The 18072-nt window shown below is 46.4% G+C and overlaps 1 long non-coding RNA gene across 1 annotated transcript; it reads right to left on the bottom strand.

Moving 5' to 3' along the window:
• Positions 1 to 406: 406 nt before the first annotated feature.
• Positions 407 to 1246, bottom strand: LOC123125476 (uncharacterized). The gene is made up of 2 exons (XR_006461421.1): positions 881 to 1246; positions 407 to 665 (listed from the first exon to the last, which is right to left on the bottom strand). It is a non-coding gene; the product is annotated as an uncharacterized lncRNA (long non-coding RNA).
• Between the last annotated feature and the right edge of the window lie 16826 nt (positions 1247 to 18072).

The following is an 18072-nucleotide window of genomic DNA, read 5'->3' as shown; positions in this document are numbered from 1 at the left end:
TAGGTTTTTGGGCAGCGATTACGTGACTGCTCGCTTCCGATCGTCTACTTCCTCTACGTCCGCGTCGCCTTCATCATCACCATGTCCACCGACGCCGAACGTGCCGCCGCCGAGAAAGCTGAAGCCGACAAGAAGGCCGCCGAGGACGCCGCTGCTGCCACCAAAGCCGCGGCCTCTGCATGGCCTACTGGAGGGTATAACTCGTTTATCCCGCTCGTACTGTTTTCTGTTTTAGCCATGCTAGCGTTATACGTATATCTTTCTGCAAGTAGCGTAGTATGTGCTTGCTTGACTGAATATCAGTATGTGTTTATTTGTGTCAATGCCATACTAGTGATTTACTCGTGGATTAATTTAATCGAAAAATTGCCTATTTACTCAACAAATCATAGGCGCTAACAAACAATAAAAATTTAAACACCATATATTATTACATCTTAAAGTTCACATAACCATAACATGAATGACCCATCAATAGACAATTAGACCGACGAAGAAAAGTAAATTCATGTAGCTAGAGACAGCACAGCAGAGTTCAGTACTTAGAGAAAGAGAAGCATCTGTGCAGCGAGAAAGAACAAGCATGTAGGTAAAAAAGAATCAAGCAAACCTTGAACAGCAGCACAGAGTTGCAGATGCAGCAACCTAGCAGATCGTCGAACCTGCTAGACAAACGGAGATAGATCTGTCAGAGTGCATGCATAACGGTGCACACACAGGCATAAAAACAGTAGGCAATTCTTATAGACAAGCAAAACAACAGCTAATTACCAGATCTAGAAAGCAGAACCAGGCCAAGAAAGCAGGCTAGACAGAGGACTACACCAAGGCGGACCAGCAGGCAAAACGAGATGAAAAAAAGAAAGGTCACCACACACACATTTCATCGAACATGTTGCTCCGGCTGCTCCGGCCGGCGAGCCTCCGTCCATGGCCCACCCCGTCCTCATTTGCCGCTGCACCAACCCCCGTTGCTTTCCCCCTGCAGGCGCCGGCCTTCTGCCCAGACCCGACCCATGCGCCACCAACCTAAGCGACGGGTCGACGGCGGCGTCCTTCCCTCCCTTGTACTGTCCCATCGCCCATGGATCCATGGTAGCCGGTGGAGGCGTCGGGGGAACGATGGGGAGCGGGAGGCGATGAGCACGCACACGCAATGGAGAGGGAGAGGGTTCGTCGATTCGTGCTGTCGCGGCTGAGGAGGGAGGGAGGGATGCGGCGTGCGAGCGAGGGGCTTTCGACGACACGACCTGCACGACGCACGACCCGGCCAACTGCTCCGCGGCTTCCCATGACGCAGGACGCGGGCAGCGCCAGACCCGACGCGTCAAGAGTGGTTCACCCGATAAAATCCAACCCAGCCACTGAAGGATCCGACAAGCGGGGCCAGGAGTAACGGCGGCCCACCCGTCATCGCGCCAGCACAAACGTGCGTGCACATGCTCCGGCCCACCCTTCGACAGCTGACGCAGGACGCAGGGCGCGGGCAGCAAGGAGCGACCCTCCAAAAGCGGTTGACTAAGAACATACACGGCGAGACATGCAGCCAAGGCAGCTGACGAGCGGGACCAGAGGTAGCACCGGCCCATCCGTCACCTGCAAAGCACAGGCATGGGTGCAAAAACCGGGTGTATACGCGCCAGCCACGATGCACGTTGTGTTCTGCGCGCTGAGCCACGCGACGCAGCGGGAATGGCTGACGCGAGGAGGATTAACCCAGCCAATCGAACGCCTCACCGAGCCCACCAGTCATCGCCCAGTTTTAAGAAACACTCAGTCAAAATCAAACGGCCGACAGAGCAACGTTGACCTGACCAGGGAAGATCGAGCGGCCAGAACGCGAGAAAATCGAGCGAGCCCTCCTGAAGGCGGGTCGGCTAGCCATCTTATACGTTAGAATCTCCTCGTCTACCCTGATAAATCGCGAGTGGACATGCCACCACGCGCGTCCGAAATCCACACCGCACGCTGCCGCGTGATGCGTGCAGCTTGAATACCCTCCGGCCGTATAGCATTCGGTATAGCGTGTGTATGTGCACCTGACACATGCAGTGCATGGCCCGCGAGGCAGCGCGTGCATTAATCCCACATCCAGCAGCCCAATGGCAATAATTCAACGATCTGGCAGCCCACATGCGGGCAACATATCTGATGATACCGCAACTCAAGTGATACAATGCTCCGATGGATCATGGGCCTTTCGATTATGTTGGAAGGGACACGATGAAGGCACGCGTGATGAGCAGCCTCTCCATCGCAAAATATACAAAAACACTCTGATTCATGTTATTAATTAAGCATCAGGCCCTTTTCCTACTAGTTAGTACTAGTTTATGAGCCTCGGTTTCACTTACGGGCAGAAAAAAGGCCCAAACACATAAACTTAAACCTGGTTTTCACTCATCTCTTGCTATTCCTGCAATCTCCATATGAAATTATGCCATCTCCATAATTTGCTTTTATACTGCTAAACGTTCAACAAAATAAATCTAGTAATTTTTTGGTTACTTTGTCCGTGAAACACTAATAGTAGTCTGGTATGTCTAGTCCGTAAATTTGCATATAATGTCAATTATGATAATCCACAAAGTAGGGATGAAAACGGAGCGGAAACGGACGGAACTGAGTGCTATCATATTTTTTTTTGCAGAAGCGGAAACGAATACAGAAATCCCGGAAATGAATACGGAAACAGATACTACCGAAAACGGACACGGAGCAAATACAAAGCGGATACGGGAACAAAAATAGGCATTGATCGGAACTTAAAAAACCCCTTGAATCATAGAGAAATACACACAAAAACAAACAAATTTAATGAGTTGTCAACATGGCTACAAAATAATATCATTATGTTATCAATTTAGCGTAGTATTGTAGTAGTACCGGACAATTACGTATAGGGTCAAGCTGAGTACATGTGTGGTAGTAGAAGTTGGGCCTTAGATCCATTCTACTAATTGTGTCATTGTGTTCTCTTTGGTGGTTGGGCTATGAAGCAGCTATAGGTCTATAGTAAAAACAGAAATTCCATATTCACGGAAACGGAAAGTTCCATTTTCATGCATGTTCCACCGGAAAACACCGTTTTGTTTTTGTTTCCGTTTCCGCATAAAAAATTCCATTTCCACTTCCGTTTTGCAAATCTCCGTTTCCGTTTTCATATTTCCTCTCCGTTTCCATTTTTTCTCCGGAAAAACGGAAAGTTTCCACTCCATTTTCATCCCTACCACAAAGAGTACTATTATAAACGAACATTTTCCGCTGTTGGTCTTCACATATTCCATGTGCTGTTCTAGCTTGTACAATCTGAAATCAGTTGGACAACTGACCTAGTACTCCATTGCCAGAGACATGCTATACTTTTTTTCCAGGTTAACATCTACAGTTTTAGAATGTGTATATGGTTTTTACCAGTAGAAGCGTGTTGTACTTTTCTTTCTTGTGATAACAAGGTTACATGCATCATTTTACGGATGCTCCTGCAAAATAAACAATGGGCAAAATTGAGGAAATGCAGAAATCCTCAACTTCCTATTCCCTTGGGCTTAATTAAGTATAAAATCCAGGGTGCTTCTGGTATATTCTGCGGTGGAGGAGCTGGTCATCACCCTTGCATTCATCATGTCCCTTTGAATATGATCTAGCGGTCCAGGATTCATTCGAGCATTGTAGCACCTGAGATCCCGTATCACTAGATATGTCCTCCCCACATGCGATGTACATATTAAAGACACAACATAGGAGTGAATACGCTCAGCTGCCCCTGCAAAACGTAAATGCACCCAACAATGAATTGATGATCCATCAACGCAACGGCATCCTAGCTGCGTGTCTCTCGCAACAAAGAAATTGGAGAGATGCTTACGGGCGTGCCGCAGCTAGAAGACGACGACAACACTGACTTTTTTCTACTTGCTAAACGCGAGAGAAGCGTGCAGTGGGTGTGTTGTGCAACCAATGACGCTCTCCGTCTATGCAGAACCCATCTCCACACCTTGCTCTGTTCGTCCACGGTCGACGGAAAGACGAGATGTGCACTGCGAGAACCGAACTTGGGCAACAACTCAATTATGTCCACCCAGCGCCCAAAGCAATTATTCGACCGGCTGGGCGTTGCCTCGCCCGTGTATTCATACGACATTAAATGCAGCCCTGGCCCACACCACAGCGTATAAAGTGAGGTATTTGGGAAGCTGCTAATTAAGCTGCCCGGTATTCCCAGATGGCCTATTAAAAGTAGTCATCGCGACGCACAGGCGGACGTCCTGGATATGGGCTGCACGTGGCCGCATGTCCTAAAAATCCGCGTCGTCGTCTACCCTGCATATATAATTGGCCTTTGAGTGCTCGGCCTCCATTGGCATTTTGCCGCCATTCGCATTTTCACAATAAGGATATCATAATATGAAAAATGCCAATGGAGGCCGAACATGAGGTAGGCCGGAATCAAGGCAGTCCCATCATAATTGGGATCCGCATGATCATTGTATTTGACAGTGTGTTTGATTTTTTGGGGATTGCTGAATCTTAGTTGATTGAGACTTAACCAAGTCCCAGTCGATGCTATATTCGTATGATCTTAAGATCTGTGAAAAAAATATTTAGTCTTCTTTTCTTACATATCTTTTTTTTTGCGCCGTATAGAGCACTGAGGTATCACCGCATGCAACCGAATCTAGGCTCGGAACTGTACGCGCACCGGCAGATCTCGCTGTCGCTGCATGCCTATGCATAGGAGTACGTAGCTTGCAGGCGGTACGGATGACGAAGGAATCCCGGATCGCCCGGCTGGCCACCAGTTCAATTAACGCGGACGTGGAGCACAACCGGCCAGCGGACTCGTTTTAGTCATTGAATTGATTAAGCTCACCCAGAGGTTTTCGATCTCTGCACGAACAAAAACGCGCCACGGTTAGATGGCACTGTGAAAAACTAGAGGTTTCCAGGCGTCAACATCCTTTTCCCATTTGACATGATACAGCGTCGTACTTAGCACAGAGACAAAATCATACCACTGGAGTGTATTGAAGCTTAACGATGCCGGTTACTGGGTAAACACTTGTGTTAACACGCGTTAGCTAGGACCTAACACGCGCCAGCGTCATGACGTTGGGCATTCATGTATGTGCTAGACCCACGGTAGCCTTTACCTACGTGTGGTCTAGTCATCCTTTATGTGCTACTCCCTTCGTTTCAAATTACTTGTTGTGGTTAAAACCACGACAGGTAATTTGGAACGGAGGGAGTACCTGCTTACTCACCGGCCATCAGAGATCAGACTGGGCCATCAGGCAAAGCATGTAAACGTAGTAGTAATATTTTCGTAATTGTACTGGATGTGGCACTATCACATTGTTAATTCAATCTCAACTGTACCAGGCAATCAGACCCATAAGTGTTGATTTTGTCGTACTACAATGTACCATGCGTGGTGCGACCAAGACAATCATGTTAGTCTCGCTCACTGGACGTTTACTCTCTTTTTTAAGTTAGTGGCAAAAGATTTGCCCTATCTATTAATTAAGCACTAGAGAGTTGCTCAATTAATTAACAGATAATCAGGCTAAAACCTTCCCAAACCGTCGAGCGGCATCACTTCTCCCGAACAAGCGTCATCACCCTCCCTAATCATCGAGCAAGCGACTCCGACTTCGCCAAAGACAAACGTTGACCCAAACCTCACTATAAAAGGTCGTGTGAAAACACAAAGAGACCCGTGCCAAACTCAGCCACCCGCATCAAGGGGCAACGCAGGTCCGACTATGATGAAGGGCTCCAAAGGAGAACTATGCACGACTGGCACCGCGAAAGACCAACTGCTACCTGTCATCGTCGCCACAGGGGCCCGCCGCCGCATCTCCAACTTCACCGCAACAAAACGATCCGAGGTAAACAAACGGACATGTCTGAGAAGAGATGACTACCACAACCATTGGTCGCCTCTGCCATCGTTGCCACAGAAGCCTCAAGGCCAACCCTAACGACCTTCCCCTGGTCCCAGTTGTCGATGCCTAGCTCCAAGGACGAGGCCCTCGAGAGGGGAAATGACGCCAATGCGCCGCCATCGCCCCGTCACATAGGATCTAGGGTTTCTGTCGGAGCCGGATCCATGTGGAAGGGATGCGATAACAACGCAACGATGCCTCCAAGAAGGACTACCACGACCGCAGCCGCCACCATTGCCTGTCATAGGCCCAAGGCCAAGACAGGGTCTTCATCCAAGCTCCCAACACAACCAACCCGCACTTGAGTCGACTAAGTCCACCAATAACCACCACCACCACCAATGAGATAGCCAGCTGATGAAGAATACCACCACCGCTGTAGCCAACCGTAGCTTGCGAAGGCCGACGACGGCCACCCACTACCACCAGCGGACAGATCCATCTGTTAGACCCACTTGGATCGTGTAGGCTAGATATTCCGGTGAACCTACCTTGTCCAGCAGTGGATGAACTCGAGCCGGAGGCCATCGTGATGCTAGGGCACACGGCGATGGCAGAGAGTAGGCGACGGTGGTGGAGCTTCCCGTGAGCACCGCGCTAACGCTAGATCGGTAGGGATTGTAGGTGGGGATTGTGGCAGCGATTAACCTCGTAAGTCGTGCCCCGGCCCCCACCTCTGTTTATATAGCGCGGGTCACAGGGGCCCACCAACCATGGTTTGGTTGGGCGCCCCCGATCAGGGCGCGAGTCAAGGGCTCGTTCGACCCGTTGGGTTCGAACGGGAGAGAGATCAACCTAACATTCTCCCCCTTGATCTCAACTTTACTTTTAACTTTATACTTTCTAGTTTATTTGTTTCATCACATATTGGTACATAGAGCATGTTTCATCGTCACGACTTAATTGCCGTTAGAATCATACAGCTACAACATACGTTATGTTCAGAAACAAATTCTGTTCCTTTTGGGCCTATCCAGGAATCATAAGGCTTTCCCTTAAACCCATGCCGGCTAAGTGTTCCTTGAACACATTGGGTGGTAAGCCTTTCGTTAGCGGATCCGCAAGCATATCCTTTGTCCTTATATGCTCGAGACTTATAGTTTGATCCTGGATTTTATCTTTCACAACATAATACCTTATCTCTATTGTTTTGGCAGCATTACTCGACTTATTGTTGTGAGCATAGAATACTGCGGGCTGGTTATCACAGTACATCTTTAGTGGTTTGTGAATACAATCTACCACTTTCAAGTCGGGTACAAATTTCTTTAGCCATATCGCCTGCCCTGTAGCTTCGAAGCATGCTATGAATTCTGCATACATCGTGGATGATGCAACTATCGACTGTTTGGAGCTTTTCCACGAAATAGCTCCCCCAGCGAGGGTGAATATGTATCCTGACGTGGATTTTCTATCATCTCTGTCCCCCGCAAAATCTGCGTCTGAATACCCTTTTATCTCTAGGGAATCACTTCTCCTGTATATTAGCATGTAGTCCTTCGTGCCTTGCGCATAACGCAATGCTTTCTTTACCATCTTCCAGTGCTCTAGGCCTGGATTCTCTTGATATCTACCGAGTACCCCGGTGATAAAAGCTAAGTCAGGGCGAGTGCACACTTGTGCATATTGTAAGCTGCCAACTGCCGAAGCATATGGTACTGCTTTCATTTGATCGATCTCATACTGGTTCTTGGGACATTGGAATTTCCCAAAACTATCGCCCTTGACTATTGGAGCAGGTGTGGCTTTACTCGCATGCATATTATACTTTTTAAGAACCTTTTCTAAATATGCTTTCTGAGATAGTCCTAAGACTCCATTCTCCCTATCTCGGTGAATTTCTATGCCCAAAACATATGATGCTTCACCAAGATCTCTTATGTCAAAATTTGAGGATAAGTATTTCTTTGTTTCTTGTAGTAGACTAACATCACTACTAGCAAGCAGGATATCATCCACATACAAGATTAGGAAAACATATTTCCCATCTTTAAACATTGCATAAATGCAATTATCCTCAATATTTTCTTTAAATCCAAAACTTTTAATCGTTTGATTAAACTTTAGATACCACTGCCGAGAGGCTTGTCTTAATCCATAAATGGATTTCTTCAGGCGGCATCCCATATTTTCCTTGCCTTCCATGATAAAACCCTTGGGTTGTTTCATGTAGACCTTTTCTTTTAAATCACCATTCAGAAATGCCGTCTTAACATCCATTTGATGTAACTCTAAATCAAAATGAGCAACTAATGCCATTATGATTCTGAAGGAATCCTTACATGAGACTGGAGAAAATGTCTCATTGTAATCTATCCCTTCTCTTTGTGTAAATCCTTTTGCCACGAGTCGTGCTTTATACTTTTCTATATTCCCTTTAGAGTCATACTTAATTTTGTAGACCCATTTACAGCCTACTGTTTTGGCTCCTTTAGGAATTTCCTCTAAGTCCCGAACATCTTTGGAACTCACCGATTTCATCTCGTCTTCCATTGCCTTCATCCACTTTGATGAATGAGGGCTTCTCATGGCTTCTTCATATGAGGTGGGATCTTTTTCCATATGAACCATTTCTGTGTTATAAACTTTAAAGTCAGTAGAAATAGCTGACTTTCTTGGTCTTGTAGACCTTCTAAGGGCCTCAGTTTCTGGCACATTTTGTGCCTCAACTTCTGGCACTTCTTCTAAAATTTGTTGTTGCACCTCCCTTTCATGCTCAACAACGGGTTCAGTCGGCTCCTGACGGACAGGTTCCGGGTCTTCCCCCATAGTTGTCATGGGTGGAGTTGCAACTGGTAGTGAGAAAAATGGCTCCTGAATCATCGGATTAGGTGCATGCACCTTCTTCTCCTCAAGATCAATTTTCCGAGCTACCAAGCTCCCCCTCATCATTTCGTCCTCTAAGAAGACTGCATGTCTCATTTCTACAAACTTTGTATATCTGTCAGGGCAGTAGAAACGAAAACCTTTTGATCTGTCTGGATAGCCAATGAAGTGGCAACTTACTATTTTGGGATCTAACTTTGCAATGTTTGGATTAAACATTTTGGCCTCAGCAGGGCACCCCCACACCCTGAAGTGTTGTAGGGAGGGCATCCTTCCTGTCCAGAGCTCGTACGGTGTTTTGGGCACCGACTTGCTTGGTACTCTATTGAGAATGTGAATGGCGGTTTTAAGCGCCTCCATCCATAATCCCAATGGCAAGTTGGAATAACTCATCATGCTGCGCACCATATCCATAAGGGTACGGTTGCGCCTTTCAGCTACTCCATTTTGCTGAGGCTCGCCCGGCATTGAATACTGGGCTACTATGCCAGTCTCCTGCAAGAACTTCGCAAAAGGTCCAGGGACTTGGCCATATGGAGTGTGTCGACCGTAGTACTCTCCCCCACGGTCGGACCTTACTATCTTTATTCTTTTATCGTGCTGATTTTCAACTTCAGCTTTGAATATTTTAAATTTATCCAACGCTTCCGATCTTTCTTTGATTGGATAAATATAACCATAGCGAGAGTAATCATCTGTGAATGTTATGAACGAGTCATATCCATCCACACTTTTCACCGGAAATGGTCCACAAATATCAGTGTGAATGATTTCTAGTGTGCCTGTGCTATGGATTGCACCTTTTTTGATTTGTTTTACGTACTTTCCTTTAACGCAATCTATGCATTGTTCTAAGTCTGAAAATTCTAACGGAGGAAGAATTTCACTTTTGACTAATCTTTCTATTCTCCCCTTCGAAATATGGCCCAAGCGACAGTGCCATAATTTCGATGAGTCAAAAGTTCTTTTTCTTTTCTTTTGTTCTTTATTCGACGCGGAAACATGTTCTTTCACATTGCAAACGGAATAAACTTTTTCACGAAGTGATAACAAATAAAGCTCATCATGTAGTAAAGCATCACCCACATAAGCATTATTTAACCAAATGGCACACTTGCCATGTCCAAAATAACATTCATAATTATCTTTATCCAAGCAAGAAACACTTATTAAGTTTCTATGACATGATGGAACAAATAAAACATCTCTAAGGAGAAGATTGAATCCATCAGCTAACTCCAAGGAGATATCACCGACAGCTTCAACTCCGTTCGCCACTTTAATGCGTCTTTCGCTTCTTAGCGTAGTCCGCGTCGAATGGAATCCCTGTAAAGAATTTGCAACATGAACAGTTGCTCCTGAGTCAATCCACCAAGTGGATTTTGAAAACTGTGCATACAGGGATTCATTTACAAATGAAACTATATTGTTACCTCTTTTTGCCATGATCGACTTTAGCCAAACAGGACAGTCTTTCTTGTAATGCCCGGTCTTCTTACAGTGGAGACAAGTGTCTTTGTCCACTGAGAAAGGCTGTTGCTGACGCTGATGCTGATAGGAAGCTTTTCCTTGTGGCTTTGAAGGAGAACTTTTGTTGTTTTGATTGTAATTCTTTCTCTTGTGACCATGCACATAGTGGAGTGTACCACCATGTGAGGCTTTGAGTCTCTCCTCTTCTTGAACACACATTGCTATTGTCTTTTCAACGTCCCATGTTCCAGGTGACATATTGTAGTTCACAACAAAAGCTTCAAACTCCTTCGGCAGTGAAGCCATGACAAGGTGGACCAGGAGCGCTGGTTTGGTCTCTAGATCCGCATCCATGGGCTTGAGCTTTGCTGCCATATTGCTCATCCTGAGGATGTGCTCTCTTATGCCATGACTACCACCTGTGTATTTTTCTGTCACCAGTTGCTCTAACACCTGGGTGGCATATATCTTTGAAGAGCCAGTGAACTGGCTCTTTATCTTTGAGAGCAACTCCCCTGCGGAAGTGCATTCTGCAATGGAGCCCACAATGGCGCTCTCAATTGTGTTCTTTATAAAGGCCATGCATTTTTTGTTTGCATTGACCCACTTTTGGTTATCTATGAGGTAGGACTGCTCCAAAGGAGCATAGTCCCCTTTCTTTTTAGCCCATGCAGCATCATCATCAGTGGCCTCTCTTACTGGCTCTGTGGGTCTGACCGGCTGTGGTTTCTCCACAACCCAGTCAAGATTAGCACAAACAAACGCCAGTTCAACTTTCTTCCTCCACTCAGTGTGGTTGTCACCTCTGAGTGTCGGAACTTCTTTTAGGCAACTCATAAAGTGAAAGTCTCCTGAAATCACAATTTAAGTGACATCAATATAACAATCATATGTATTAATCTAACGTTGGTCAAATTAAACATATAATTGTCTATGCAATTAAATCTATATTACCGTGGGGCAAAAATTAGAAATAAATGCACCTTTAAATTTCAATAATAAAACATGATCATGTTATTAATAACGTTGGTCATAAAAAATAACATAATCATATCATTTCAATAATCACTTTAACATGCTCTTAAAAACTTAATACTATGTAAACTTTTATTTTCTTTGTAAAAGAGCATTAATTATTTACGCAGCGGAAAAACATGAATAAAAATTCACGAACTTTCTAAGCTTTACAGAAACTTTTCTTTGACCGAATAAGAAATCATGAACTTTTTTAATTTTCTTTATACAATTCATGAACATTTATTTTCTGAAAATTTCCTGTTTTCATTTTCAGAAACTTTTTCTGTTTACTTTTCTATCTTCTAAACAAAATTTTCGTTGGAAAATATTTGTATAGAAAATACTATTTGAAATCTGCCAAAAACTGGACAAATAACAAACTTAAAAGACACGCAGCTTCAGTCGGCCTCCGCCTGGTGCGGGAGGCCCGCAGCGGCCCACGGCCTGCTCCTCCGCGCGCTCGCGCGAGCCGAGCCGCCTCAACCCGGCCTGGGCCGCCCGCAGCTGCAGCCTCGGCCCAGCGCCTGCGCGGCTGCTGGCCGCGGTCCAGCATGCGGCTGCGCCCAGCTCCTCTTTCGGCCCAAGAAGCCCGGTGCGGCTTAGGGTTTTGATCACAGCCGTCCACCGCAATCCTACGGCCGACCGCTGTTTTCGCTGGAACAAAATGGCCCGATCGATCCTCCCGACCGAAAACCCTAGCCACTTCTGTTTCTTTCCCCTCGCGCGGCGGATCAGGGGGATGCACCCCGGCCGGCCGCCCGGCCGTCGGCGACGGTATCGCACCACCGCGCCGCGCGCGCCTCCGCGAGCTCTTCCCCCTCCCTTTTTCGTTTTCACAAGAGAGATAGAGAGGTTCAGCGAGAGGAAGCGGAGCTCGGCCAGGGCGCGCCGTTGCCATCCTCCTCGCCGGTCGCGCATCCTCCCTTGCGGCGGGCGCGCCGCTGTCGAGGGACTTGGCCGCGGTGCTGCCCCCCCTTTCTTTTGACTTTTTGACTTTCTTTTCCGGTGAGCTTGGTAGCTCCGGTGGTTCTTCGTCCCCGCACCTCGGCTTGCCGATGCGTGTGGGGATCGAGAGGAACAGGCGCGGCCGATGCGGCGGCGCTCTTTGCCGGTGAGGCCCAAGGCCAAAATCTGGTGGTTTACTTTGCCCTGTCTAGGGTTCTTGGGGGTAGGGAGTTCTTTTTCTTTCTCTGTTTTATCTTTTTACCGAAAATTATCTAGCCAAGATGGCCTGATACCATTGTTAGACCCACTTGGATCGTGTAGGCTAGATATTCCGGTGAACCTACCTTGTCCAGCAGTGGATGAACTCGAGCCGGAGGCCATCGTGATGCTAGGGCACACGGCGATGGCAGAGAGTAGGCGACGATGGTGGAGCTTCCCGTGAGCACCGCGCTAACCCTAGATCGGTAGGGATTGTAGGTGGGGATTGTGGCAGCGATTAACCTCGTAAGTCGTGCCCCGGCCCCCACCTCTGTTTATATAGCGCGGGTCACAGGGGCCCACCAACCATGGTTTGGTTGGGCGCCCCCGATCAGGGCGCGAGTCAAGGGCCCGTTCGACCCGTTGGGTTCGAACAGGAGAGAGATCAACCTAACACCATCAACCATCGTCCGAAAGCAGGTCGCAGCACGGACCTCCAAACCTTGCCAAGCACCATGCCGACATGCTAGAGAAGCGCCAACCGAGGCCAAGAACCACCCCAGTTCCTAGCCGCAACCCTGCATCAGTCGCATGGACGCGCACCACACACGCCACATTGGCCTGACCACTGAAGGTCGTAGACACCAGATCTGGCAAACCCATGCCATCTTGCTCCATCGTCGTGACGCTGCTACATGAGCTGCTTCACGCGGTACCACGCACCCGCAACCGCCCAAGATCTGCCCTCACACCTCCATCGCGAACCAGCGCACTTCCCCGTCAGACTGAGCCACCGCACCACCAGCTGGCGCCAAATCTGGAAATTGGAACCCCAGATCCACCGCAGCACGAAGTCGGCTCTGCAGCCACGACCCAGGGTCGGCCTAGACTACACGAGCTTGACGGAGAATCTCCTCGTCGATGCCAACAGCGTAGGCCACACAACCCACACTTGCGCCCGCGGGCCGCAGCTAGCTACCTGCCATGGAGCCACCAGGCCGGGTGAGCTTACGAATTGTCGTCATGCCGAGCTGAGCCAATGCACCATGCGGCTGCCGGATTAAGGACGGGAGCCGCTTGCCACCATTGCAGACGGATTTGGATCCGACGCATCTCCAGGCTGTAGCACCACATTCTCTGCACCCCCAACCTAGCACCACCGGAATCGCGTCCACCCGACGAGTACCAGGGCGCCACCATGGTTCGTCTGCACCCATATGCGACCTGCCGCCCCCACGCGCACAACCTGCCACTCGTCTTCAACCGCCTGAAGAAGCCCCGCCGCCATCGTCTGTCGTGTGAGCTTTGCCCGATGGCCTCCTCCGGTGACGACAAGGAGGGTGGAGGGAGAGATGGGGGCCAGCGGCGGTGGGGCTAGGTTTGTCCCCGGCGCGGGGGCTCCCAGTGAATTTTTGTTTCAGCTCGGAAGTTTACTCCTGGTTCCAGATAAACACTCAAAGGTAAAACATGATCCACACGATAATTACTTGGTTTATTTAATGTTCTAATAAATTGCAAATTAACAATAAACCCCATCATCTTTTTAACAGTGAGCAATAATCAAAAAGATGTCTAGCTTAATCTTGATTGCTCCATGCAAAATCTTATATCTAGAGAACTTTATGAAGGCGGGGAAACTAATTAGTCACATGATCAATCTTTAACCGCTACTCTATCCATTACTCCCTCCGTCCGGAGTAATTAAGAAGCTACGTCGTTTCTGTCACGTATGGACCTGCAATTAGCTCGATGGAATCTGGGCCCACATCCCATCATTTTACACCGTCGGTCAAGTCCATTTAGTTTAAACTACCCATAATGGGAGTAACATATGTAGTAACATCACACATATCTAGATAAAATAGATGATGTGATAAGCAATAAATGAAGGAAGAGAGGCATGTGATAATATAGCTAGTTACTACTAGTATGATTAACATCACATATATCAAAACAAGATGAGTCTATAGCCTAATAAATGAAGTGTTGCATGTTATCACACATATGTTACTCCACACTATGGGGGTGTTTGGTTCAGAAGTCCTAGGACTTTTTCTAGTCCCAGGGACTAATCAAAAAAGACTCTCTAGTAGAGTATTTTTCTAGTCCCTGTAGAAAAAGTCCCTCCCGTTTGGTTCCTAGGGACTTTTTAGGGACTTTTTCTAATCTCTGGGACTAAAAAGTCCCTGAACCAAACACCCCCTATATGTTACTCCATTGTGGCTAGTCTTAGCAATAGCTGCAGTGGCAGACTGTCTATCACGCGTACCACATGATCCCATCTCAGCTCAGCATGCGCGTTACACACTACGTGCTGTCCAATCTAGTACGGTCGTAGCTTCATACGTCGTAGTCGAAATAGTGTAAGCCATATGCTGGCAGTTTTTTAGGACTTCGTGTCGCACGATGGTGTGGCTAGGTTCTGAACCTGATGAGGCTCTTAATCTCTGTACAAAGTTTTAATGCCTAACGTCCAACCACCAACTTCCCCACACTGAGCGGGCAACAACCCATTTTTCTACTCCAAATTACAACATTCGTTACACTTGGGGCATTTCCAACGGTGATCCGTTAATTTTTTACTGTATCCATCCGCCCATCCGCGTACAGAGGGACCAGTTCGCGGATATGGCGGGAGCCGGCCATCCAATCTGCCACATACATTTTAAACTATTTTTCAACAAATCAAATGAAATTCGTGCAAACATGACGGATTTTTATATAAACCGAAGGAGATCCATGCAAACACGTCATATTTTTATTAGATTTCAAACATTTAGAAAAAAAGAAACCCTACCCTAAACCTATCCTACAGCGGCAGCCGGCCCGTTGTCCAACTTCCTTTCTATTCCGCGTCGACGACCACCTCCTCCATCTGCCGTCTCCATGAACGCCGCGCGGCGGTAACACCCGTGAAATGAAGGTGTGGTCTCTAGCGAGGAAGAGTAGAACATGGGAGACAGACTGACCCACATGGGACACAAGGCTCTGCCGCTTTCCATGCCCTACTCATCCTCGGAGGAGTCCGCGTCCTGTTCGTCTCCCGTGTGAAGTGAAAAAAATGAAACAATTATTGTGGCTCGAGTTTAGTAAAAAAAATCATAAAATTAAAAACGCAATATGAATAGTCGATACATATTAGAATTAATATACAAACATGGCGCAGTTCATACTACTCGGTTTTAGCCAAATTTTGTGTTGTTTTCGAGATATCTTTTCTGTAGGCTCCTCCTAGCTATCATGTCAACTCTATCGATTGTTGTCCCTTTATTGTACTATGGTGTCCCAATTGGTACCATGAGCATGAAAAGGCAGCCCGCTATGTGTTCGTTGTCTTTTCCTTGGGATGCTACCTTCGGTCGTGTAAAATCAAGCCGGCCATTTTCTTATTGGTACTATGGTATTCATTATTGTTAATTTTACACCAAAAACACCGAGACCAGTTGGGTATCCCAACAACCCAAAGGGTTTAGATAAAATTGGTTTAGTGTTTTAATTTTGTTACTATATTTCTGTAAACACTTTTACCAACAATATATAGCTTCAATATAGTACCACCTTAATGTATAGTAACACTAATTACTATACTGAGAAGTCTTACATAGGAGCATGTAGGAAGACAATAAATATTGACATAAACCAATTTGGTCTCATTCATAATTGTCAATTAATAACCTACTATACATGTAGAACACATTATTTTGAAAATTTATATGGATCGAGAGGTGGTAGATCATACGTCTCCAACGTATCTATAATTTTTGATTGTTCCATGCTATTATATATTCTGTTTTGGATGTTTAATGGGCTTTATTATACACTTTTATATTATTTTTAGGACTAACCTACTAACCCAAGGCCCAGTGCAAATTGCTGTTTTTCTTGCCTATTTCAGTGTTTCACAGAAAAGGAATATCAAACGAAATCCAAACGGAATGAAACCTTCGGGAGATTGATTTTTGGAACAAACGTGATCCAGAGGACTTGGAGTGGACGTCAAGAAAAAAGCGAGGAGGCCACGAGGCAGGGAGGCGCGCCTGCCCCCTTGGGTGCGCCCCACCCTCGTGGGCCCCTCGCAGCTCCACCGACCTACTTCTTCCTCCTATATATACTCATATACCCCGAAAACATCTAGGAGCACCACAAAACCCTATTTCCACCACCGCAACCTTCTGTACCCGTGAGATCCCATCTTGGGGCCTTTTCCGGCGCTCCGCCGGAGGGGAAATCGATCATGGAGGGCTTCTACATCAACACCATAGCCTCTCCGATGATGTGTGAGTAGTTTACCTCAGACCTTCGGGTCCATAGTTATTAGCTAGATGGCTTCTTCTCTCTCTTTGGATCTCAATACAAAGTTCTCCTCGATCTTCTTGGAGATCTATTCGATGTAACTCTTTTTGCAGTGTGTTTGTCGAGTTTGATGAATTGTGGGTTTATGATCAAGATTATCTATGAACAATATTTGAATCTCGTCTGGATTCTTTTATGTATGATTTGTTATCTTTGCAAGTCTCTTCGAATTATCAGTTTGGTTTGGCCTACTAGATTGATCTTTCTTGCAATGGGAGAAGTGCTTGGCTTTGGGTTCAATCATGCGGTGGTCGATACCAGTGACAGAAGGGGAAACGACACGTATTGTATTGTTGCCATCGAGGATAAAAAGATGGGGTTTATATCATATTGCTTGAGTTTATCCCTCTACATCATGTCCTCTTGCCTAATGTGTTACTCTGTTCTTCTGAACTTAATACTCTAGATGCATGCTGGATAGCGGTCGATGTGTGGAGTAATAGTAGTAGATGCAGAATGGTTTCGGTCTACTTGTCATGGACGTGATGCCTATATACATGATCATGCCTAGATATTTTCATAACTATGCACTATTCTATCAATTGCTCGACAGTAATTTGTTCATCCACCGTAATACTAATGCTATATTGAGAGAAGCCACTAGTGAAACCTATGGCCCCCGGGTCTATTTTCCATCATATTAATCTCCCGCAAACTAGCTATTTATGTCGCCGTTTATTTTGCAATCTTTACTTTCAATCTTTATCATAAAATACCAAAAATATTATCTTATCATCTCTATCAGATCTCACTTTCGCAAGTGGCCGTGAAGGGATTGACAACCCCTTTATAGCGTTGGTTGCAATGTTCTTATTTGTTTGTGTAGGTACGAGGGACTTGCGTGTGGCCTCCTACTGGATTGATACCTTGGTTCTAAAAAACTGAGGGAAATACATATGCTACTTTGCTGCATCACCCTTTCCTCTTCAAGGGAAAACCAACGCATGCTCAAGAGGTAGCAAGGAGGATTTCTGGCGCCGTTGCCGGGGAGTCAACGCACAAGTCAAGACATACCAAGTACCCATCACAAACTCTTATCCCTCGCATTACATTATTCGCCATTTGCCTCTCGTTTTCCTCTCCCCCACTTCGCCCTTGCCGTTTTATTCGCCCTCTCTTTCCGTTCGCCTTTTTCCTGCTTGTTCCTTGTGGTTTTTGCTGCCATTATGTCTGAAACTGGAGATGTTATCATTGATAAGGACAATAATAATAACATGGGGAATTTTGATGCTTTTGATGATCCTCCTGAAGAACCTACTATCTTACATACTAAAATGTTTCGAATCGGTAGTGGTAATATTATTGGAAAAGGAGT

This window comes from Triticum aestivum, chromosome 5D, assembly GCF_018294505.1.
Source record: "Triticum aestivum cultivar Chinese Spring chromosome 5D, IWGSC CS RefSeq v2.1, whole genome shotgun sequence".
NCBI classification, from domain to species: domain Eukaryota; kingdom Viridiplantae; phylum Streptophyta; class Magnoliopsida; order Poales; family Poaceae; genus Triticum; species Triticum aestivum.
Note: the sequence above shows the minus strand (reverse complement) of the source record. Positions and strands in the feature narration are given on the sequence as shown.